The sequence below is a fragment of the Coenobita brevimanus genome, chromosome 60, assembly GCF_032717465.1.
Source record: "Coenobita brevimanus isolate Jiangsu-jjx chromosome 60, ASM3271746v2, whole genome shotgun sequence".
Classification (NCBI taxonomy): domain Eukaryota; kingdom Metazoa; phylum Arthropoda; class Malacostraca; order Decapoda; family Coenobitidae; genus Coenobita; species Coenobita brevimanus.
In genome coordinates this window covers 6,671,569-6,696,509 of record NC_137013.1, presented here as the reverse complement: position 1 = coordinate 6,696,509, position 24,941 = coordinate 6,671,569, and the positions used below count along the sequence as shown (strand labels likewise).

The window sequence follows — 24,941 nt, the reverse complement described above, 5'->3', positions numbered from 1 at the left end:
CTCTCTCTCTCTCTCTCATGCTCCTTGGATCATTTCTACCAGAAGCCACCCTTTTTTGGGGGAAGTGCGTATGTTCACGAGAATTAAATCAAAAATATAATTTTAAGACTCCTGTTCCCGAGTCTGGCGTTAGTTAAATAAGATACAAGAGCTATCCCACCAGTATGACGTGCACCCAGGCTCCTATCACTCATTTTCAGTAGAATATGATCGCCCGGTGTATGGAGTAAAAATACAAATGCTTTCCCGTCCGTATAATTCATTGTAACCTCTTTTCCTCAGGCTTCTATAACCCATTCTCAGCATAGGAGAGAGAGAGAGAGAGAGAGAGAGAGAGAGAGAGAGAGAGAGTTTGGAAGGAGCTGGTGGAATGGGATGGGGTGTTTGCGGATCGTCATGCAGGGGGAAGAAGGTCGCTGTTGGTTTGAAGGTGTGGGCGTAGCGATGGTTTATTTAAAAACTTCCCCCAACCCCACAAAACACACACACACACACACTAAAAACGCACAGCCCTCTTTACTGACTCAGATTTTCGTTTTTTGTAGCTTATTTCACATTCTTGAGTGACACGGAAAGACAGGCTGTTGCTCCACGCCATTTAAATAGCACCTCTTCGCGACAATAATATATACTGGTGTTAATCCATTCTTAAAAATCATTTTTCAAGAAAGAGAGAGAGAGAGGTGGGAGGATGGAGGGAGGGAGGATGGAGGGAGGGAGGAAGGGGGGCAATTTTGGGCCAAACAGAAGAGATAAATCAAAGCAAGCTGATAAATTCCACCTCCTTCAGACCAGTCCTTACGGATAATCCCTTCATTACTTTATAGCTTATTGCATTTCTATTCTTGGAGGCCTGGACGGCATTCCAGTCACTCTCCCCTAAAAAACTGTTTTGTATATTGAGCCTCGATATTTTTTCCCTGCAACTGACTCCCATTAGATACCGAAATACAATGAAAGAAAACGGATATTAACGTGTCATATCAGGAAAACTAGTTATTAAAATGTGCTAGTAAGCCTTCTAAAGTCAACAGTTTCCACTCTAAAATAGCACACACACACACACACACACACACACACACACAGTATATACAGAAATGTGATTATTGTAAAACAGCCTCTACTGCAAATTGTTTTCACATACATTTCAGCCTTGAGCACTTCCGAAACATCTCACACTGAGGAAAAAAAATGTGTATAAAAATGAGTTCATAAAGAGTTAGGATTCCAGAGTCTTAAATACGGAGCAGATAAGTGCCTGGTCCATTTTAGTGGCCATGCTGTTGATTAGTTCTCTCTCTACCGTATTTTTCTCTTTACTTGCTTCTTAACCCTAAATCACCTCATCCAAACTTAAAAAAAAAAAAAAAAGCAGATTGAGATGACGATGACAACGATGATGATGCTTATTGATATTATTCCTCCAGACTATTTAATTCTGCTTCTGGATACCACTTGATTTGAAGGGATCAAGCAGTGCTCCCTTTCTCCTGAAAATACGAGCAAATCTCTAAATATTACGGAACAATGGGCATGATAGCTAGGCTTGATCCCATCAGATCACTGAATTGTATGCATTTATGGTTGATTGGGAAGACCTGATATTGTCATACCTAAATTTTAAGTGTGTCTATTCGTACCCATTATGTCGCAATATGTTTCTTTCGTCCCTTCACATAATATATATTCGGTTCTTTTTGAAGGGAACATTATGTAATATATATATATATATATATATAATTTTTTTTTCAACAAGCATTATGCATAATGATAACTGAACTAATTTCGGTAATTTATTGTTTGGATGTAAACTGGAACAAAGTTCAACAGAAAAAAAGTGTAATTTCTTGTTAATACACACACACACACACACACAGAATGATAACATGAGTACTTCCTCAATGAATAAAAGGACAGTTCGCAGTCTACTGTCAAATGTTAAAAAAAAAAAAAATCATCATCTTAACTTGGACCATAAATCCAATCATAAGCTAGCAACACATGCGACGTATCCTTGTTTACCGTTTCGTAATGATCCCATTGTCTGATGTATAATTTTTCTGCTCTAATTTCTCCACTGAATAATCAAACGTGGATTTCCAACAGCTGGGAACGGTGTGGAATGAGAGTTCGGATTTTTCTATTTTTCAGCTCAATCCGCGATGTAAGCCCTCCACTAGCAATGAATGTAGCCATATTAGGCTTACCTCCTAGAGTGGTTCTGATCTAATATCTAATGTTAAATTTTGTACCCAAAACATATAGCCCGGAAAAGTTATGTCGCATACTGGGGTAATAAATATTAGTGTTTTACTTCAAAGTATTCCAATCTGTTCTTAGTTTTAAGTTCGGTGCTAAACGTCTCAGTTACCAAATGACGCTGGCATCAAACGACAGAGCTAAAAAAACAAAAAACAAAAAAAAGTGGTTTCAAAATGCCTTGTTACAAAATGACATGAGTATGAAACGATCCGCTATCTTTCCAAAGGACAGCACACTCAGTTAATTCCCCAGGTATATAAAAACGACCTAACACTATCTTTACCAAATCCATCCTTCCACTGCTGACCAATTCTCGTATATATCACACAAAAATAAGGCTTCCGGGGGGGGGGGATGCATCTTGTCCACTTCCTCATTAATGATCCTCCAAAGATGAAAAATATGAAAAGCAAGTTCATTCACTTTCACATTTGCCTCATCCATCCCCAAAAGACGAAAAATGTAAAGAGCAAAAACACTGACATGAGGGTAAACGCCCTGAATCAGACATTTACGTATAATCTCGCTTCCTGGTTTCCAAAGCTTTTATAAAGACTCCCTTTTTTAAAAATTTCGGCCCACTTTGTTTTCTTTCCTGGTAGCGGCCCATTAACTATGATTTGTGGGATGTGACCTGCTGGAGCAGTTGGTGTAAATAATGGGAGGGTGATTTGCTTTGATGTTAATGGTGGGAGGTCATTTATGGCCCCCGGATAATGAATGTCGCCATGATGAGCAACCAGTGTTGGAGACGTAAGTGGAGAGAGGAGAGGAGGTGGATGGAAAGAAGGGGAGAGGGTAAGAAATAAAGGGAAATTTGGACGAAGCAAACGAGATAGGAGATGAAAAAGAAGGGAGAGAATAGGGGCGTAAGTGACATAAAGGAGAGAGAGAGAGAGAGAGAGAGAGAGAGAGAGAGAGAGAGAGAGAGAAATGGAAAAATGAAAAAGAGGAAAGGGGGGATGAAGTGAGGGACGAAGAATGCGGGGAAGAATGGTAGAGGGGAAATTAGGAAGAGATGGAAGAAGGGATGAAAAGAAAGGATGATAAGTATATTTGGAGCATATTCTAAAAGGAAGCAAACACACACACACACACACACACACACACACACACACACACACACACACACACACACACACACACACACACACACACGCGCACACACACACACACACACACACACACACACACACACACACTCCATATCGGTACATATGGAGAAGGTCAGGCCTGCAAGTTGAAGAAAGGATTCCATGGACTTAACTGATACGTAAATGACTGAGTAGCCCTTACCACATGGCATGCTGCTGATACTTTTCCCATATTTGTACTATCTCTTTCTTTGTTGATCCTACCTCGCTCAATCCTTAGGTGGAAAAGGGAGTGATGATGTTGATGATACAGTTGAAAGTGATGATGTCCAAGCATATTATATAGTCGTAGTTTTCAAATGTTGCAACAAAAACCTTAATCACCGTTATTCATATACATTAGATTTCGCGCTAGACTTAACACGGGGCCTTGTGGTTCTCCAGTTGTAACACTCAGCTTGTACTATTCGTTTTTCTTTACGACAGTCTTGTCTTCTTCCCACAGTCAAATTTTCAATCAACCATAGCACATAACCACTGGAGGAATTTACTTTTAGTGTCGGAAAGAGTCTTTTGTGAGGAGAGTTATAAATTTAATGATTTCTGAACACTGAAAGACTTTTGAACCAAAGGATTGGATAAAGCTTTCATTAGCCCCCTCATTACAACAGCCTTTCCGTAAGCTGAAGAAAATTGCTTACAAGAACAAAAACGACCTAAAAATGATGTAACAGGACTAAGGGTTTACTAAAATCGTCTGTCATGAGCAGAAAATTTGAAAGTGAAGAGATTAAGAAAGATTTTAGAATTGTGTTTCGATGGAAGTATGCCATATTCATCTACCTTAATTTTTTCTTCTCACAGCCTTTTTTGTTTCTGTCTTGTCTCAAATATGCTATTGCTTTATTCGAGTATTTTATGATTATTATATGAGTTTTGTTTTATCAGTAAGTGTGTCTTGTAATATCGTTTAGGATTCTTTCATAAAACTGCTTTGGTTCTTGTGTTAATTTATTAAGTCCTTTGTTTATATATTCTAGTACGTTTGTATTCTTACTTTGCCAGATAACTGCTTCGTTTTTTTTGTATTTTCTTCCATTCTTCCACATTAATTTTCAGAATTTGTTATTTTCATATAACTTATTTTTGTTTGTTCTGTAAACCTCGTTGGTTTTCGCCCCCTCCTGCCCCTTGTACCTGCCATCTATATTTTACTGTAGTCTTCATGACTCAGTGGCTTCACTTGCATCCAGTCTCTCTCTCTCTCTCTCTCTCTCTCTCTCTCTCTCTCTCTCTCACACACACACACACACACACACACTCCACGCCCACCAGAACCTATTCCCTATCTCCTCCCCCCCTTCTCCTCAATCTCCCTCACTCCCTCCCTTCCTCTGTTTACCCTCCTACACAATAGCCAGATCCCTCTCTCGTTCGCTCTCTCTCTCCTTCTCTCTCTCGCTCTCCTTCTTCCTCTCCTTCACTGTCCTTCTCTCTCCTCCTCGTTCTCTCTTTCGCTCTCCCTCCTCCTCTGCCTCGCTGTCCTTCTTTCCTACCCCTTCTCTCCTTCTTTCTCTTCTTCTGCCTTGTAATTGCCTCTTCCGATACACCAAGCTAATTCCTCTCTCCTTCTTTCTCCCTCTTTGCTTCCTCTACTTTCCTCTCACACAGAACGACAACAACAACAACAATAATTATTATCGTGTCGTATCACATCGTTTTAAGGGTTCCAACACACTTGCATGCGACGGCCTTGGTCACTTAATGGCAGCGGTATTACTTTAGAAGTAACCAACGTTATCGATTTCAATTATATTACGTCCCTAAACTATTCTAACTAAGACCTACCTTTTAAGCCTACTCTGAGTTGGGGGAGCGAATTTTGTAAGGGTAGTCATGTAGTGACAGGTTAGGCTAACGCCTAGTAGGGGATGAATGTTGCGCCATATTGGCTGATGCAGGCGTGTGTACTCGGTCTATGTCGGCTGGACTCGAGTGTACTCGGCTGGTACTTTCGTATGTATGTGAGTTTTAAAAACAGCCAATCAGGCTTTCCCGAGCAACAGGGACTTTTGAAACCAGCCAGTTACAGCAGTCGTAAGTAAAACCAGCCAATCACCTTAAAGTATTTGTGGGTGATGCAGGGACGCTCAAGATTTGAAAGTCAGTCATAGTCATGGCCTCCGGTGGTGAAGAATGTGTTGTTGATTTCCAAGCTTGTATCTGTAGCAAGGATTACTGGCAGATTATCAAGGACTACCACTGTAATAACGAAGCATCTATTGAACTACTAAGAAAAAAATGCCAAGTGAAGTACAGTACAGTGTAAAGAGTGTAATTTGCCCTGCAAAGATCGAGAAGGTAGACATCAGTGGTACTGCTGCCGGTGGAGTAAAAGTCGGAAGAGTAAGGAGAAGATCCAGTGCAAATTCACCGTTTCCGATTATAAAGGAACAATTCTACACCTTTAAAGGTAGGTCAGGTCAGGTTAGGTTAGGTTGTGTTGGGTTAGGTTAGGTTGGGTTAGGTTAGGTTGGGTTAGGTTAGGTTAGATTAGGTTAGGTTAGATTGGGTTAGGTTAGGTTAGGTTAGGTTGGGTTTAGTTAGGTTACGTTAGGTTGGGTTTGGTTAGGTTAGTTAGGTTGGGTTCGATTAGGTTAGTAGAATGCAAAATAGTGTGTTTTTAATTAATCTTGATCTTGATTTGGGTGGATAAACCCACTTTCGGAATTCTTACTCATATTTTCAAAGGGGGGATTTTCCTCCCAAATTGGTCGCAATGAATTAAAACACCCTATTTTGCATTGGAACACAAACAAATTTTCATTAAAAAAAAAACCGTTGGTTACTTCAAAAAATTTACAAAAATTTTTAATACTGCCACCAGCGTTATAACGGAAAATTTTGATCACCAGTGTAATACTCGGAGATTTTTAGGCCGCTGAACACCAGTGTAATGACGTGAAATTTAGAGATTATAGAGTAATAGGATAGCATGCTCTTATTTGAGATTATATGACTTTATGGGAAATGAGGTAGCGTGATCGATCTTATTAGAGAGGGCGTGAGCAGCTCGATATTTGCACGCCTTGTGGGCCACTCAACCTCGTCTGTACCACTCCTTAGAGGATAGCAAAATTCAAACTCAAAAATGACTTAATCTAAGATTTGCTATGTATTAGAACTGAGATACAGATTATTTTTCAAGCTGGGAAGGATACCAAACAAAATATAATGAGGGTCTGTATCAACAGAAATATGAATCTTCTCAAACTGAATATTCAAAGAATACTGTTACACTTCTCAGAAATATGAATCTTCACGAACTAAATTAATATTCAGTAATGAGGATTTACAGTATAACTCCAGAAATATGTATGTTTACACACTAGATTAATATCCCAAGAATACTGATACGCATGGATATAGTCCCATGGTCTCCGACGAACTCGTCGGGAAGGAACCTACAGATCGTCACCAAAGAATATTCTCTAAGACTAAATGCACAACTGAAGAATCTTATATATGCTAGACACAATAATCAATAGGATCAGTAATCACATGGACCGTAATCAAATGGACAAATGGACCAGCCGATATTCACTTTGATTCCATGAACTAAGAGGGGGGGTGATTTTGTGTGTTAGCGGTTAGGCCACGGCTAGAACGCTCGAATCCTTGGGATGCTAGCCACGGCCCTCCATAACTCTCGTCTGCAATGATGAGGAGAGGAACAGCAATCTCATTATTTGTTTTTTGCATTTTTACAATCTCATTATTTGTTTTTTTTATTTTTATTTTTATTATGCCAACGGCCATACCACATTGAGTACACCGCTTCCCGTCCGATCAGTGAAGTTAAGCAACGTTGGGTCTGGTTAGTACTTGGATGGGTGACCGCCTGGGAACACCAGATGCTGTTGGCTCGTTCTCCCTACGTGTCAAAGTGGGGTTGGTGGAGGATTAGTGCCCCTCCCTGTAAAAACAATTAACTCTAAGCCCTTGGCCACCCCGTTTGGGATACGTGGCTTCTGGCAATGAATGAATGAAAATTTTTATTATTTTTTTTATTTTTTGACCTTACATTATTCATAAATATAAATACCTAATATAAACACCCTAAAACTATTCACCTAACAGACAAATCGCTAACCTATACTAAATCCTACAAAGACAAATAGCTAGACCTACACTTATGGTAAAAATACCTCAATTAACAGAACACCATCGACTGCAGATATGTAATGCCTTTCTACATAACATACTTGCACTCATCATCTGGTGACTGTCAGTTGAGGCACAACCTAATATAGGGGACATCAATTTATGAAACGGAACCAGAAGAATGAGGAACATTTCCATGTACGTCAGCTGTCGGCCCTAATTAGCACAACTTAATCAAGATGGTATAATATATTTACCTAATATGTATAAAAAGTGAAGAATGTCCCCCTGCCTTTTTATAAGAATCACAGACAATATTTGGGAAATGGCTAAAACTTTAAATGATTATACTATTATCGATTCTCCAGGTTCTTCAAAGAATACAAAAGATGCGTTTGCACTGAACATACATAGAAAAGTAACTTATGATATTGAATTTTTTTATAAAAAGCTTGCAGGAACTTCAATCATAACGAAGCCAAATTAATTAAGAATTCGGACAGTTTTATTATCCTTTGTCGTTTACATGCCTACGTGACTCGAAACAGGATTCAATGACATAAATTTCGTGCTTCGCAAATGACAGTCTTCAATATTCTTACTTCAGACATTCTCAATTCACCACTACATAGTACAAAAGGGGAAATCTATTAACTTCGACAGGTAAATCTCTAGATTAGAATACGAAGAATGACATTCGCAATTATTAGTCCCTACTAAAATTTCGCAATTATACGTCTTTGTTGAAATCAGCTGGTTCACTATAATCATATTCACATCAGTACTTGACTTAGTACTATCAATAGCAGAATCATGTTCAGATTATGAATATCAGCTAAGACTAAACTTAAATATAGAACTTAACGGTTAAATCATGAGTTATTCTTACAATCATACTTAAGCTTAAGATTACACGTATGATACTAGCTTGTACTAACTTACACTAATACTTAAAATTATGGCACTACAAGGTCACACTCTTTGACATCGTTCCAGTTTCTTTTTTCGGTCTGTCTCTTTCAGTCCAACCCCCGACGTTCACATTTCTCACCATCTGTATCAACTTTCATCCACCATCTTCAAAACATGCCCAAACCATCTGAAAATACCCTTCCTTATTTATATAGTTATAATAATAATAATAATAATAATGATGATCAATCTATCTGTCTATTGCCAGTTGCCTTAATCCCGTAAGAGGTGGCCACAAACAAATCGCCTCCATGTCGTTCTGTTCCCTGCAAGTTCACTGCCCTGCTCCCAGCACACACCCTCCTCTCTCATATACCTCTCCATTCCATCCCTCCATCTCATCCTTGGCCTACCTCTCCCTCTCCCCCTTCCACCTCACTCACATACACTCTCCTCATCAGTCTCTCACTCTTCATCCTCTCCACATGGCCAAACCACCTTAACCCGAGGCGTCCCGTCGACATATGGAAACGTTGCAACATTTTGCATTTGCCAGTCCTGATGACGTACTAGTACGTTGTGCAATTGCAAGGTTCATAATTTGCACAATTTTCAATTTTTGAGCGTGATTTTTCGTACGCATACATGGGACACCTTCCTCTATTCCTTTACAAGATGCCAAACAAGGACAATGCCTTACACTGCATAACCTCCCCCCCCCCCTGCACGCCATTGTCTTGGCAATTCACCTGTTACCAGTGACCTGGCCAATAAAGACATTCAGGGCCAGAGTGATTCCCCAATCAATGACAATATGGAAGACAAAGTTTACATAACATTAGAGGAAGAAACAGTCAGAAATGATGATCAGGTAATGTGGCAAAAAAAGGTCAGGTATAGTGATGAGTTAGTGAGTGAAACAATGCTTATAATGCCTATATTACTGTTTGAAAACCAATATACTCCTGTACTACAAATAAATTCGTAACAAGTAAATAAATAAATACCGTTTATGAGTGGTGTGAAATAGTTACCCTCCCATAGAACTCGTTTTCTTTGGTGCCAGCCTGTTAGAAACCCCAGTAAGGTAAGGAGGTACTGCTACCTGGATCGAGTATTTTAAACCTCAGGTGAGCGATTTCTCTATGAATTTTCGATGTTTCTCACCAAAAGCAGAGGTTATAGCCAAAAAAAAAATTTTTGAAAATACCTCGGGATTGGGGGTGTCGGATGTGCGAAATAGCTCGGGACGTGACAGGTTAATGTGTTTCCCCTAACACTTCCTATAACATCCACACCCACACCACAACATTCCTTCACTACCTCATTTGTCAGCCTGTCTCTCCATGTGACTCCACAGGCTTCTCTCAAATATCTCATTTCCACTGCTCTCACTCTTGACTTCTGTCCTTCCAACAAGGTCCAAGCTTCACTTCCATACGTTAGAGTTGGTATCACAATACTGTCATGCAGTAGCTTTTTAACTTCCACGCTCACTTCCATGTTTCTTATCACTGCTATCAAGGATCCAGCAACCTTTCTTCCCTGCTGCATCCTTTCAAGCATTTCATCCTCTAAACTTCCATCCTTACTCATCACCCAAGTACTTAAACGTACTCACATTTTCCATTTCCTCCTCATCTAGCCTCAGTGTACATTTACTGACTTCATTTCTCTCGAAGTCCATCGCTTTACTCTTCCCTACATTCACATTTAGATCCCGTCTCTTACACACTCTAACAAAATCATTCACGAAGCCTTGCAGATTTCCTTCGTCTTCACTTAACAACACAGTATCATCCATAAACAACACTACAGGGAGTTTCCAGACACTGCCCTCTCTCACTAGAGCCACTCCAACATCCACTGCCCTACCTTATATCTCTTTTATAACCCCATCCATACACAGACTGAACAACCATGGAGACATGACACATCCTTGTTTCAGTCCAACCTTCAAATAGAAAAACACTTTCAGTTCACCATCCACATGCACTGCAGCCTGAGCACCTTCAGACATAATCATTATGGCCTTCAACAGCTTCCCATTTACTCCATATATTCTAAATACTTTCCGCAATCCTTGTCTATCCACTCTGTCAAATGCTTTCTCCAAATCCATGAAGGCTGCATACAACTTCTTTCTCTTCTCTAGAAGCTTTTCCACTAAAGATCTAAGCATGAATATCTGATCTACACAACCTCTTCTCTTCCTAAAACCTCCCTGTTCTTCTCCAACTAATTCTTCAGTTATTTCCCTAACTCTGTTAATAAATATCCTACCATACACATCTTCTATTATACTAAGAAGGCAAATGCCCCTATGATTACGAAGCACTTCTTTTTCCCCTTTTCCTCTGTACAGGAGAATAATTATACCTGACTTCCAATGCTCCAGGACTCTACCTTCCTCCCAGGCCAATCTACACATCTTTCACATCCATTCCACTACTATCTCACCCCCATGCTTCAGGTTTTCACCACACACTCCATCAATTCCTGGGGCTTTCCCCATTTTAACTTTCTTCATTGCTTCCACAACTTCCATCCTATTGATTTCTTCCTCTCTTCTCACACCCCTCCTTCTCCCGCCCATTCCCCAGCCACTTATAGGCTACTTGCATTACTTTTATTCTCTATGCTCAAGAATTCCTTGAAGTGTTCTCTCCACCTGCTCACTTTTTCTCCCTTCTCCACTAGTAATCTACCATTTTTATCTTTCACTCCTCAACTAACTTCTTCGGCACCCTGTCTAACTCTCTTTACCTCCTTCCAGAACATTTTCTTACATTCCCTCGACTTAACATTGAAATTCCTTCCAAATTCCTCATCCACTCTCTTCTTACTCTGTCTTACTAATCGTTTCACTTCTCTCTTCCTCTCTACATATAACTCTCTCTTCCATCTCTCAACTTCTTCGATGTCCCTGTTTCTCATCCTCTCACTGTATGCTTTCCTCTTTTGTGCCACAGGCTGTCTCACCTTTTCAGTCCACCATGCTGTTCCACGCATTTCCTTTCGTCTTCTCTTCACCCCACACACCACCTTACATGCTGCACATATTTCTTCTGTGAATATGCTGCACACACCTTCAACGTCCCCCATCTGCTCCAATATATATTTATCCAATCGCCCCTCCACTTCCCTCTTATATTCTGCCTTTTTTCCATTCTCTTGTAACTTTTCTTCCCTCCTTGTAAGAAGTACTTCCTCCTGTCCTTCCCTTCTTCTATTTCTCCATTTTGTTTGGACTTTGATCCTGACCACCACCCAGTAGTGGTCCGAAAGTCCACTCCCCCAACCTCTATATACTCTTGCATCCATCACACACCTCCACACACACATAATCAAGCATTGCCTTCCGTTCATTCAGTTCATCATCCACTCTTCTCATCACTCGTCACATATACCTATGGATCATTTTGTGCCTGAAGAGGGTATTAGCTATCACCAACCCCCTCCCGGCACAAATGTCCACTAAAGCACTGCCATTCTCATCCATCCCTGCAGGCACATCCCACTCCCCAACTCCTCCATTCACCTTCACATTCCCTACTTTCCCATTCATATCTCCAATCAAAAACAGTCTCTTATTCCTTTCAAACTTTTTCATGCACGCTTCCACATTTGACTAGAACTCTTCTTTCACTCTGCTTGCCCGATCTTGCGTTGGCGCATACACGCACACAGTCGCCTACATTTGTAGTCCAACTTTCACTCTTACCCACACAGTCCTTGAGCCAACTGATCCATACTCTCTTATATTCTCCTTCTATCTGTTACTCACAACAGTACACACTCCTTCTTTTGCCCTCTCATTCTCACCAACTTCCGCGTGATGATGATAATAATAATAATAATAATAATAATAAAAAGAGCAAGAATGAGCACATGGACAATGCAACACCCGTGCCTCACAGTTCATCTAAGCTCTGTTCATTTAACTCTGTCCTGTGCCCCTGACATTCGATCTATTACTCTAAAATCCGAAACTCTTCACCTTTGCCTGACTTTCAATCCTTACACCAAGTTTGGTTTTCGTCGAATAAAAACTACTTCACCTATAAGGCCTAACCTTCGATCTTGTTCTGTGACTTTAACCTTGTCTTACTCTCAACTATTCCACCAGGTCTGTGTTAAATCTGATAAAAACTGTTCATGTTAACCTTGACAGGTGACCTTTGACTTTTTGCTCTAGATATAAAACATCTAGAGTAATTTAGTTAACACACATACAAACAAACAGATACATTACGAGTAAAACATTAGCCTACCTACTCTTGCATCGCGAGTGTGTGTAACAATAAAATAATGATAACAGTTGTAGTAGTAGTAGTAATAGTAGTAGTAGTAGTAATACTAATACTAATACTAATACTAATAATAATAATAGTAACAATAGTAATACCAGTAATAGATATCAAAGAGTAATAACAAAAATTACACTACTACTACTACTGCTACTACTACTACTACTAATACTAATAATATAATAATAATAATAATAATAATAGGAGAAAATAATGTGGTTATTCTTAAACGTATGTTTATAATTGGGAAGAAAATAAAGTAAGGAAAATGTATTAGCGATATTACTGTCAATTAATTAAGTCCTTCGATACGCCCATAAGATAATTATTACCGAGAGTCAGTTTCAATCGGCTTAAAATAGACCTTTCGAGCTGAAGGGAAATTACATATAGCATTAATCAGCTTAGAATAGGCCTATCGAGCTGGAGAGAAATTACATATAGCTTTCATTAATCTCTTCTCTATGGTGCCTCTTCCATATCTTCTTCCTTTTTCCCTTCCCTTCTCTTATTTCCCTCACTCCACCTTCGTCCTCCTTCCTTCCCTCTTTATTCTTTCTCTCCTTTCTCTTCATCTTACCACTCGTTTTTCCATGTTGACTTCATCGTACTGTCTCCAGATTAGTCACCTTACTGTGAAGAGGGGATAGTGCAAAGAGGAGAGTGTAGGAGGAACAGTAGGCAGGAGGGGAAAGGGGGTGATACGAGCACGGTGGGGAGAAAAGGACAGCGGAGTGAGGAGGGAATAAGGGCGGGAGGGTAAATGGAGTGGTGAGAGGGAGTGAAGCGAATGGGGAGAGAGGTGAAACAGACAGAGACGCCGTGACCACATGCTGCCTTTTCGTACACGAACGAACGATGATGATAATGATGATGATAATGATGATGACATTACTGTACCATCCGGGCGCAACTGAACATGAATCCAGTGGACTATTAACAAAAAAAATGAGCGTTCCCAGATACTTTTTGTAGACGTTATGATGAAGCACAGGCTATGTTGCGGGTTTGTGACTCATGGGGTGACTGTGATGTGGTGTGGGGGGATGAACTGCAATAAGGGCATAATGCACTGATTGTGAGGGTTTTTTCATATTGGACTGGTTGTGACTGGTATTTCGTGGTCGACTAAAAGTGAGTGGTATTTCGTGGCGGATTGTTTGTGAGTGGTGATTTGTGTTGGTTCAGTACTATAGCAGGGTCTGGTGACGCCCGCATCGTAGTCTGGTCAGAGGTACCCGTGTCTCTTGGTCGAGTAGTTTCTTATGATAGGATATCTGTTGGTGGATCATGGTTGGAGGTTAAGGATGGTTTTGGCGGCTATGTGTTTAATTAGGTATGTGGCTGCGTTGTGTACGGTAATAAGATGTACATGCAAGTTTTCCAAGTCCAGCGATATGACAAGGAATCGAAAGGGCATTGCCTTCTGATTTTAGCATACTAGAGAAAATAAATTAAACTTTAGAAACAGGCAATGAAATCAGAAAATGCCCACAAGATTTCAAGCTCTGACTGCCTGAAGTAGTGTTGATGTTACCACTAGCTACGGAACGTCACTAACCTTGGTGCATAAATGTAATGCCATATTATGGCGAAAATAGACAATTCAGTTGCCTTTGAGTATATTTATGCTAGATTTAGTTTCAGTACTCTATCCTCAACGGCATAAAAAAAAAGCGCTGCAAGTGCTGTTATTCAGGCAAACTGAGTAGATTATAATTGAGCTTTGTTTCCTTCTGGTGATGATTAAAATGAAGATAAGATGAAAATGGAAATGAAAGTGAGATTGAACACAAGAACAACAAAGTGAAACAAATGATAAAGAAAATCAGAAGATGAAAAAAAAAAAAAAAAGATGTATGTGGGTGCTCACACCCAGGTGAGAGTGAATGGAGATTTGAGTGATGAGTTTTCCGTGAATGTTGGTGTGCATCAGGGGTCAGTCTTGAGTCCCATGTTGTTTATCATGGTACTTGAAGCCCTTTCACGTGACTTTAGAAACGGACTCCCGTGGGAGTTGTTGTATGCTGATGATTTGGTGTTGATTGCAGAGAATGAAAGGGAGGCGGAGGAAAGGTTTAGGAAGTGGAGAGATGGTATGGGGCAAAAGGGTTTAAGGGTAAATGCAGATAAAACAAAAGTGATGATATCTAGGGTTGGTGGCGGTACTGTCAAAGACGAGGGAGAGTGGCCATGTGCAGTTTGCCACAAGGGCGTGGGAAGTAATTCCATCTTGTGCGGTGTGTGATAAATGGGTGCATAAGAGATGTAGTGGTATCAGAGGTAGACTGCGAGATAATGCTGATTTTATGTGTACGGCGTGCCGGGGTGAGCAGGTGGAGATCGTCAGACGTGAAGGGATTGAACTTGCTGGTGAATCTCTTGAGTGTGTGGAAGAGTTTTGTTATTTGGGAGACATGTTGTGTGCCGGAGGTGGGGCTGGAGCTAGCTCTGTGGCTAGGGTGAGAAGTGGTTGGAAGAAGTTCAGGGAGCTCTTGCCTCTCCTGACATTGAGAGGGCTCTCCCTACGTGCTAAGGGGTCTTTGTATGCAGCATGTGTTAGGAGTGTAATGCTGTATGGCAGTGAGACCTGGGCAGTGAAGGAGGAAGACATTCGCCAGTTCAGACGTACAGAAATGACAATGATTAGGTGGATGTGCAGTGCGTCCCTGCGTCCAAGGCCTGGAGGGGCTGGGTTTACAATGGAAGAGTTGAGAGGTAGGATTGGACTGGAGTGTATTGGTGTTGTGATGAGGAGAGGTAGATTGAGGTGGTTTGGACATGTGGAGAGGATGGGGGATGATAATTGGGTGAGGAAGGTGAGAAGTGTTAATATTGGGGGTGGGGTTATGAGGGGTAGACCGAGAAAGACATGGGACGAGGTCATTAAGTGTGACCTTAGGGTTAAGGGACTGAACAGGGAGGCTGCAATGGATCGTGCAGCGTGGAGAGCCGCCATTAGGTGACCAAGGCCGACACATGCAAGCATGTTGGAGCCTTTAAAAACGAAAAACGAAACGAAGAACAGACTGAAAATAAACGAAAAAGAAAAAAAGAAAGAAGAAGGAAAGGTGAGAAAAAAAAAAAAGGACAGAGAGATGGCATAAGAAGAAGAATGTAATGAATGAAAAATGGAGAGAAGATGGGAAATGGAATAAGAAAAATTTAGAGAATACCCCTTCAGAAATGGGAAAAGTAAAGAAGAAAGGATAATGGGGAAAGAGAGAAAAGCCGAAGAATGGAAAGATACAAAAAGAACTTAGAACGGAACAAGGACACCCTGTAATTTAATCGGTCTAAGGGGCGAACCTTTGACCTGGCCATGTGCTCATGGCCTTTGACCGGCTGTTCCCATTACCGAATTACGTTTCTCAAAAATAAATTCTCTTACTCCTTGGCAGACCTTCAACCCTCCCCCCCCCACCAAATTTGTTCCAGATTGCATCAAAGCAGTCCAAGTTATACAGTTCACTCAGCAACAGACAGACAGAAACCTCTGAGCGAAATAACAGACTCACGCGTTCCGCGCACAATCATAAGGAAAACAAGAAGAGAAATAAACAAGGAAATGGAGGGGGAGGGAGAGGAAGGAGAAAGAACAAGAAAATAGGGAAGGAGGAGGAGGAGCAGGAGGAAATGGCGATAATAAAAACAAATAGAAACTATAGATGGAGATGAAGAGAAATATTAAATAGATGAAAATGAAAATGCAAAATGATTATTATCTCTCTTACCCTCACAGACCCCCTTCCCTTCCCAGCCCCCACCTTCCCTTGGGGCCTACTCCTACCTGCTCACCTCCTATCTCTCTTCGCCAACACACCAATGTTCCCACTCTAACACTGGTTATCTGAATCAGGGACTCTCTCTCTCTCTCTCTCTCTCTCTCTCAATGTAACTGTCTCTCTGTCTGAGTTAATTTCCATTTCATGGCTCCATCTTTAAGCCCACCATATCTACGCTCATGGCTCTGATTTAAGTTTGTTCCTGGATTAACTTCAGCTGCACATTTTTATATTTACTAATCAGACATGCACATGCGGCGAAGTTTGTTCCCTGCCTCAAGCGTGGAGAACTTGAACTCAGTATTATTATAAATCAGGCTCCAATTATGAATGAACAATAAGATTTCCTCGTCTTAAGGTCACATCTGCGTTATGTGCAGGACCAAGGAGTTAGGCTTAGGCCAACCCGTTAGTCCGGTGATGTACAGTTGCGTTCATAAGAATGGATAAGCACCTAAACAGAAAAATTTTAAAGCATCTTTCCTATCACAACCTTCTTTCTGATCGTCAGTATGGGTTCCGTCAGGGAAGCTCCACCGGCGATCTTCTCACCTACCTTTAGGACTCCTGGTCATCCTCCTTTCGGGATTTTTGCGAAAGCTTTGCCATTGCACTTGACATCTCTAAGGCTTTCGATCGAGTCTGGCATAAATCTTTAATTTCCAAACTGCCCTCTTACGGTTTCTATCCTTCTATCTGTGCCTTCATCTCTAGCTTCCTTTCTGGTCGTTCTATAGCCGCTGTTGTAGACGGCCACCGTTCTTCTAGATATATTAACAGTAGTGTTCCTCAGGGCTCTGTCCTATCACCATCTATCTATCTATCTATTGCCAGACGCCTCAATCCCGTTTGGGGTGGCTACAAACAAATCGCCTCCAAGTCGCCCTGTCCCCCGCCATTTCACTGCCCTGCTCCCAACTCACACCCCCCTCTCTCATATACCTCTCCACCCCATCCCTCCATCTCATCCTCGGCCTCCCCCTCCCTCTTCCCCCCTCCACCTCACTCACATACACTCTCTTCGTCAGTCTTTCACCCTCCATCCTCTCCACATGGCCAAACCACCTCAGTGTGTTCCTCATAACGCTTCCTATCACATCCACATCAACACCACAACGCTCCTTTATATCCTCATCCGTCAGCCTGTCTCTCCATATGACTCCACAGGCTCCTCTTAAATAACTCATTTCCACTGCTCTCACTCTTGACTTGTGTCCTTCCAACAACGTCCAAGCTTCACTTCCGTACGTTAGAGTTGGTATCACAATACTGTCATGTAGTAACTTTTTCACTTCCATGCTCACTTCCCTGTTTCTTATCACTGCTTTCAGGGAACCAGCAACCTTTTTTCCCTGCTGTACCCTTTCAAGCACTTCACCCTCCAAACCTCCATCCTTACTCATCACACTACCCAAGTACTTAAACGTACTCACATTTTCCAATTCCTCACCATCCAACCTCGCTGTACATTCACTGATTTCACCTCTCTCAAAGACCATCACTTTACTCTTCCCTACAGTCACCTTTAGATTCCGTTTCTTACACACTCTCCCAAACTCATCCACCAAGCCTTGCAGCTCCCCTTCGTCTTCACTCAACAACACAGTATCATCTGCAAACAACAGTAAAGGGAGTTTCCAAACACTATCCTCTCTCACCAGGGCCACTCCAACATCGACTACCCTACCTTGTACCTTTTTTATTACCCCATCCATGTACAGATTGAACAACCATGGAGACATGACACATCCCTGTTTCAACCCAACTTTCAAAGAGAAAAATTCACTTAGTTCACCATCAATACGCACTGCAGCCTTCGCACCATCGTACATACTCTTCACAGCATTCAACAACTTCCCATCTACTCCATAATTATATTCTTAACACTTTCCACAATCCTTGTCTATCCACCCTGTCATATGCTTTCTCCAAATCCATGAAAGCAGCATACAACTTCTTTCCCTTCTCTAGAAACTTTTCCACTAAAGATCTAAGAATGAATATCTGATCTACACAACCTCTTCCCTTCCTAAAGCCTCCCTGTTCTTCTCCAACTAATTTCTCTGTTCTTTCTCTAACTCTGTCAATAAATATCCTACCACACACTTTTCCTGTTATACTAAGAAGACAAATGCCCCTATGATTACCACACACACTTCTTTTTCCCCTTTTCCTTTGTACAAGGGAATAATTACACCTGACTTCCAATCCTCCGGGACTCTACCTTCCTCCCAGGCCAATCTGCACGTCTTCCACATCCATTCTACTACTGTCTCTCCCCCATGCTTCAGCATTTCACCACACACTCCATCAATTCCTGGGGCTTTCCCCGATTTAACTTTCTTCATTGCTTCCACAACTTCTATCCTACTTATTTCTTCCTGTCTTCTCACCTCCCTCCTTCTCCCAGCCATTCCCCAGCCACTTATACTCGCATTACTTCCATCCTCTATGTTCAACAAATCCTTAAAGTATTCTCTCCATCTGCTCACTTTTTCTCCCTTCCCCACTATTAATCTACCATTTTTATCTTTTATTTCCCTGCTAACTTCACTTCCACCCTGTCTTACTCTTTTCACCTCTTTCCAGAACATTTTCTTACAATCCCTCCACTTTACACTCAAATTCCTTCCAAATTCCTCATCCATTCTCTTCTTACTCTCTCTTACTAATCTTTTCACCTCTCTCTTTCTTTCTACATATAACTCTCTCTTTCGCCTCTCAACTTCTTCCACGCCCCTATTTCTCATCCATTCATTGTATGCTTTCTTCTTTTGTGCCACAGCCTGTCTCACCTCTTCAGTCCACCACGCTGTTCCTTGCACCCCCTTCCATCTTCTCTTCCTTCCACACACCACATCACATGCTGCACATATTTCTTCTGTAAATATCCTACACACACCTTCCACGTCTCCCATCTGCTCCAATTCATATTTGCCCAATCGTTCCTCCACTTCTCTCTTATACTCTGCCATTTTCTCATCCTCTTGTAACCTTTCCACTCTCCTTGCAACTACTCCTTCCTCTCGTCTTTCCCTTCTTCTATTCCTCCATCTTACTTGAATTCTAATTCTGGCCACCACCAAGTAGTGGTCAGAAAGTCCACTCCCCCAACCTCTATAAACTCTTGCATCCATTACACATCTTTGCATCCTTTCATCCACGCACACATAATCAATCATTGCCTTCCTTTCATTCAGTTCACCACCCACCCTTCTCATCACTCGCCATGTATACCTGTGGATCATTTTATGCCTGAAGAGGGTATTGGCTATTACCAACCCCCTCCCAGCATAAATGTCCACTAACGCACTCCCATTCTCATCTATCTCAGCAGGCACACCCCACTCACCAACTATTCCATCCACCTTCACATTCCCAACTTTACCATTCATATCACCAATCAAAAACACTCTCTCATTCCTTCCAAACTTATCCATGCACGTTTCTACATTTGTCCAGAACTCTTCTCTTACTCTTCTAGCACGATCTTGCGTTGGCGCATACACACACACAATCGCCCACATTTGCATTCCAACTTTCAACTTTACCCACACAATCCTTGACCCAACTGATCCATACTGTCTTATGCTCTTCTTCCATCTTTTACTCACAACTATACATACTCCTTCCTTTGCCCTCTGATTCTCACCTACTCCTGCACATATACCCCATCCATACTCCCATTCTCTCACATTTTCTCCTCTCCATTTTGTTTCAGTTATTCCACATACATCCACTTTCGCATCCTCAAGCACCTGGACAATCTCTCTCTCTTTCACCTAATCATTCACTCCCCTTACATTCCAGGTTCCCTATACCATGTCCTTTGTCCTGTCCTTGGTCGTCATCGTTTGGTCAGTCCTAGTCCGAGTCTTATTGTTTATTTTTTTAGTTAGTTGTTTTCCGGGGAGGGGCACTAACCCTCCACCAACCCTTTTAGTCACCTTTTACGACAAGCAGGGATACTAGGGGAGTATTCTTGAAAAAAAAAAAACTACCCCCAGGGGGGGTACATCTAACCCTATCCACTCATACGCTGATGACTCCACCCTTCACCTTTCCATTCGATTCCTGCAACATCCATCTCAGCAGTTACTTCAACAAACAAGGGATGAGGCTATGGCACACCTAATGTCTGACTTGGCTCATATCTCTAACTGGGGTAAAAATAATCTTCTTGTTTTTAATGCATCAAAGACTCAGTTTTTGCACCTATCAACCCGACAAAATCTTCCACAGGTATACCCACTAATGTTTGATAATATTCAGCTTAATCCTGTATCATCCTTGAACATGCTTGGGGTTTCATATACTCGGGACTTGTCTTGGAAAGATCATATTACATCTCTTGTAAAATCTGCTTCCAAGAGATTGGGTGTGCTAAGCCGACTCTGTTCCTTCTTTACCCCTGCACAATTGTTGACTCTACGCAGGGGTTTTATCCTCCCTTGCGTAGAGTACAACTCTCATGTGTGGGGAGGCTCCCCACATACAGCTCTTCTCAATAAGGTGGAGTCAAAGGCTCTACGCCTCATTAACTCTCCTCCTCTTACTGACTCCCTCCAACCTTTGTCTCTTCGCCGCACTGTTGCATCTTTATCTCTTTTCTAACGCTACTTCAATGGTCACTGCTCCTCTGAACTGTCTGCATGCATTCATCCACCCCTACGACGGACGCGTAGTACCCGTCTGGCAGCAAACTCTCATCCCTTTTCTGTCCAGCTCTCTAATGCAAGAGTTAACCGTTACTCCCAGTCCTTCATTTATGCAACAGGTCAACTCTGGAACTGTCTCCCTCTGTCTGTATTTCCTACTTCCTATGATCTCCAGTTTTTCAAACGCAGTGTGTCCAGGCATCTGGAAATGATCGGATCTTGAATTTGGCTGTCTAATATATTTTGTTTTTCTCTTGGAAGGAATAGTTTTGCAGGCTCGTTGCCTTTGGTTCCTTCGTCCTCACATAAAAAAAACAAAAAAACCCTACCCGTTTTGCCCACTGTAGTGTCCAGTGCTGGTGATATATGGAGCTAGTTCCCTTATTGCCAGAGGCATTGAAAATCACTGCACCAGAGAGTAAATGAAGCAGTTGCACATGTCACCAACAGTGGACCAAGCAGTAGATAATACTAACAGATATTTCTCCTACTAAAAGGATGGTTCTGTATGTCGTCTTGCCACTACTAGTTAATGTCACTTAGCTTTGGGAAGTCCTCTTGAACTGATGGGATAAATGAAGATTGGATAAAATCATCGAGATACAAAGTAAAAAATATGAAATACGTCATCGAAAGAAGGGATTAATGTCTACTGTACTTAAGCCTTAGTCGGACATACTCTGACTCAGAACGATTTGATCATGAAAGTCTGAATAAAATCTCAGATACCAGCCCGTTTCATGTGACACAATTAGGTTAAGCAGTTTCTCACCGTCTCCAACGCTATGTCTTGCGTGAGAAACGGCACAACCGGAATATGAACCAATAAAACTAGATATTGGTCCAACTTTTATCCCAGCTTCCACGATCGGACAAACTCTGCGTCAGAGTTTTCCGAATATGTCCGACTGTGGAGAGGCCCTAAGGCATCAGCACAGCGTATGCACAGCGGTTAAATCTGTCGCGTTACTGGAAATCTAACATATAAATTTTTACGGTAAGAAGCATTTCCCCTCTTTATACCTATGTATCTACACACACACACACACACACACACACACACATACATTTTATATATATATATATATATATATATATATATATATATATATATATATATATATATATATATATTGATAGATAGATAGATAGACGGACATATACAGATACATTTATATTGCCTATACATTCATATATAATTAAATGTAATCTATCTATCTATCTATCTAAATCTGTATATCTATATTTCTATATGTATCTATCCATCTATCTATATCTATGTATCTATATTTCTATATATCTATCTGTCTATCTATCTATCTATTTATCTATCTATCAATCTATATATATATATATATATATATATATATACTATATTGAAGTAAACGTGGCTCAGTGGGTTAGAGCACTCCGCTCTGATTGAAGGGTCGGAGGATCGAATCCATCCAAGGGTCATTGGTTCATTGGTAGACATCAGGAAGGGCATCCGGTCATAAAAATACTACACGTTTTCGTTTTCGTTTTCGTTTTTAAAGGCTCCAACATGCTTGCATGTGTCGGCCTTGGTCACCTAATGGCGGCTCTCCACGCTGCACGATCCATTGCAGCCTCCCTGTTCAGTCCCTTAACCCTAAGGTCACACTTAATGACCTCGTCCCATGTCTTTCTCGGTCTACCCCTCATAACCTCACCCCCAATATTAACACTTCTCACCTTCCTCACCCAATTATCATCCCCCATCCTCTCCACATGTCCAAACCACCTCAATCTACCTCTCCTCATCACAACACCAATACACTCCAGTCCCATCCTACCTCTCAACTCTTCCATTGTAAACCCAGCCCCTCCAGGCCTTGGACGCAGGGACGCACTGCACATCCACCTAATCATTGTCATTTCTGTACGTCTGAACCGGCGAATGTCTTCCTCCTTCACTGCCCAGGTCTCACTGTCATACAGCATTACACTCCTAACACATGCTGCATACAAAGACCCCTTAGCACGTAGGGAGAGCCCTCTCAATGTCAGGAGAGGCAAGAGCTCCCTGAACTTCTTCCAACGCTCCAGTCCAAAGTTCTCTACCCAGGGGCAACGACTTAGCCCTTCAGGGATACCTGGCGCAAAACCAAAAATATATATATATATATATATATATATATATATATATATATATATATATATATATATATATATATATTTATATATATATATATATATATATATAGTATATATATATATATATATATATATATATATATATATATATATATATATATACAGTATATATATATATATATATATATATATATATATATATACTGTATATATACCGAATGGAGCCTCGGTAACATCCACCAGACTTGCCAGGCAGAAGGAACGTTCACCGGATTCCTTCGTCCACGGCCCCGGAGTGGAGTTATGGTAACATCCACCGGACTTGCCAGGCAGAAGGAACAACCACCAGTCATCCTTTCTCCACTACCCCGGAGGTTCTCGCTAAGGACAGTGCCCAAGGCTTGGCCCGCCCCTCCAGAGACTGAGCGGGATCCCCCTCACACTTTCCCCGTACCCCTAGGCGTGGAGACTGCACCGCAACAGAGTCCCTGGTGGAGAACATCTGGAGTGGCCCCATCGTGAGCCTGGGAGTCCATTCACTGCAACCAGGCCCCGGAAGTCACCAGCTTCTGTCGGACTGCCCGAGTGAGAGTGGCTGCGGGCAGCCTCTGATGGCCTCCCCACACCCGCGAGACGGCAGTCCCCAGCCTTCTAGGGACGCCTCGAAGACCCCAGGCCAGGACCAGCCCGGACCCCCAGCAAGACTCCCGCCCCCTCTATGTAGTAGAGGCAAAAATTACATTTTCGTGACCGTGGCTTTGAAAGGAAGGTTTCTTTGCATTTTCATAATCTTTAACCTTAAAATAATGATTCTAGCCCCCATGTCCCTCACGAAACGATGGGCTAACTTTTTAAATTGCATTTTTGTGAGCATAGCGCACGCGCTTAAAAATTATCCCGACAGTAAGTCTTTTCTTGACACTGCATCAGCCTTCCCGGAAAAAAGGTTAATTACTGATTAGTAACTTAACACACCATTGTTTTGGAAAAGTTTGCAAACAATATTGCAAGAATTAAGTCTGCACTTAACAAAAGTCTCAACTGTAAGCGACGAAATAGAACACACAAGGAGTGTCAACCTGCAAGATTAAAGATGGATGAAGAAGCTGTTCAAGACTTGCTTGCATGTCTTCAAGACTTCAATGTCGACCCATTCGACACTTCAGATCCAACACTAAGATCACTCCAATCAGGCATCATTGCTCCACAAGATGTAATCGATGGCACCAAAGCCGCTCTCCCAGAAGCCAGAGACCAGATTGGGACACTTTTTGAGGAGCGGATTTTCTCAAAATCAAAAAACATTAGTGCAAGAATCGACACAAGAAAGAGGAAAAATTTTGACAGTATTAAAATTTGTGGACAATCAAGTGCACAGATGAAGATGACTGACATGGAAAGGTCAGGGTTAGCGGCAGTGTTGAGTCTTGTAGAAGGGTCGGGTGCCATTGACCTTGAGTTTTGAGTGGAAGGGTGACCGAGGAGAGTTTGTCATTATTCAATGCCGATGGTTCCATGAGAAAAACAGCAAAAAGCAAGCTTCTTGATTACTTCAGCCTTGAACCAACATCAGCCATCCTAGATGACTATGTCAGCATCATTGACATGGGCATCTGGAGACTTGCATCCCCAACAGCAGAA

General features: G+C 41.6%; 1 non-coding gene across 1 annotated transcript; it reads left to right on the top strand.

The window, feature by feature from the left end:
- Nucleotides 1–7,163: 7,163 nt before the first annotated feature.
- LOC145403475 (5S ribosomal RNA) lies at nucleotides 7,164–7,282 on the top strand. Its single transcript, XR_013897997.1, has one exon. It is a non-coding gene; the product is annotated as a 5S ribosomal RNA (ribosomal RNA).
- The last annotated feature ends 17,659 nt before the right edge of the window (nucleotides 7,283–24,941 follow it).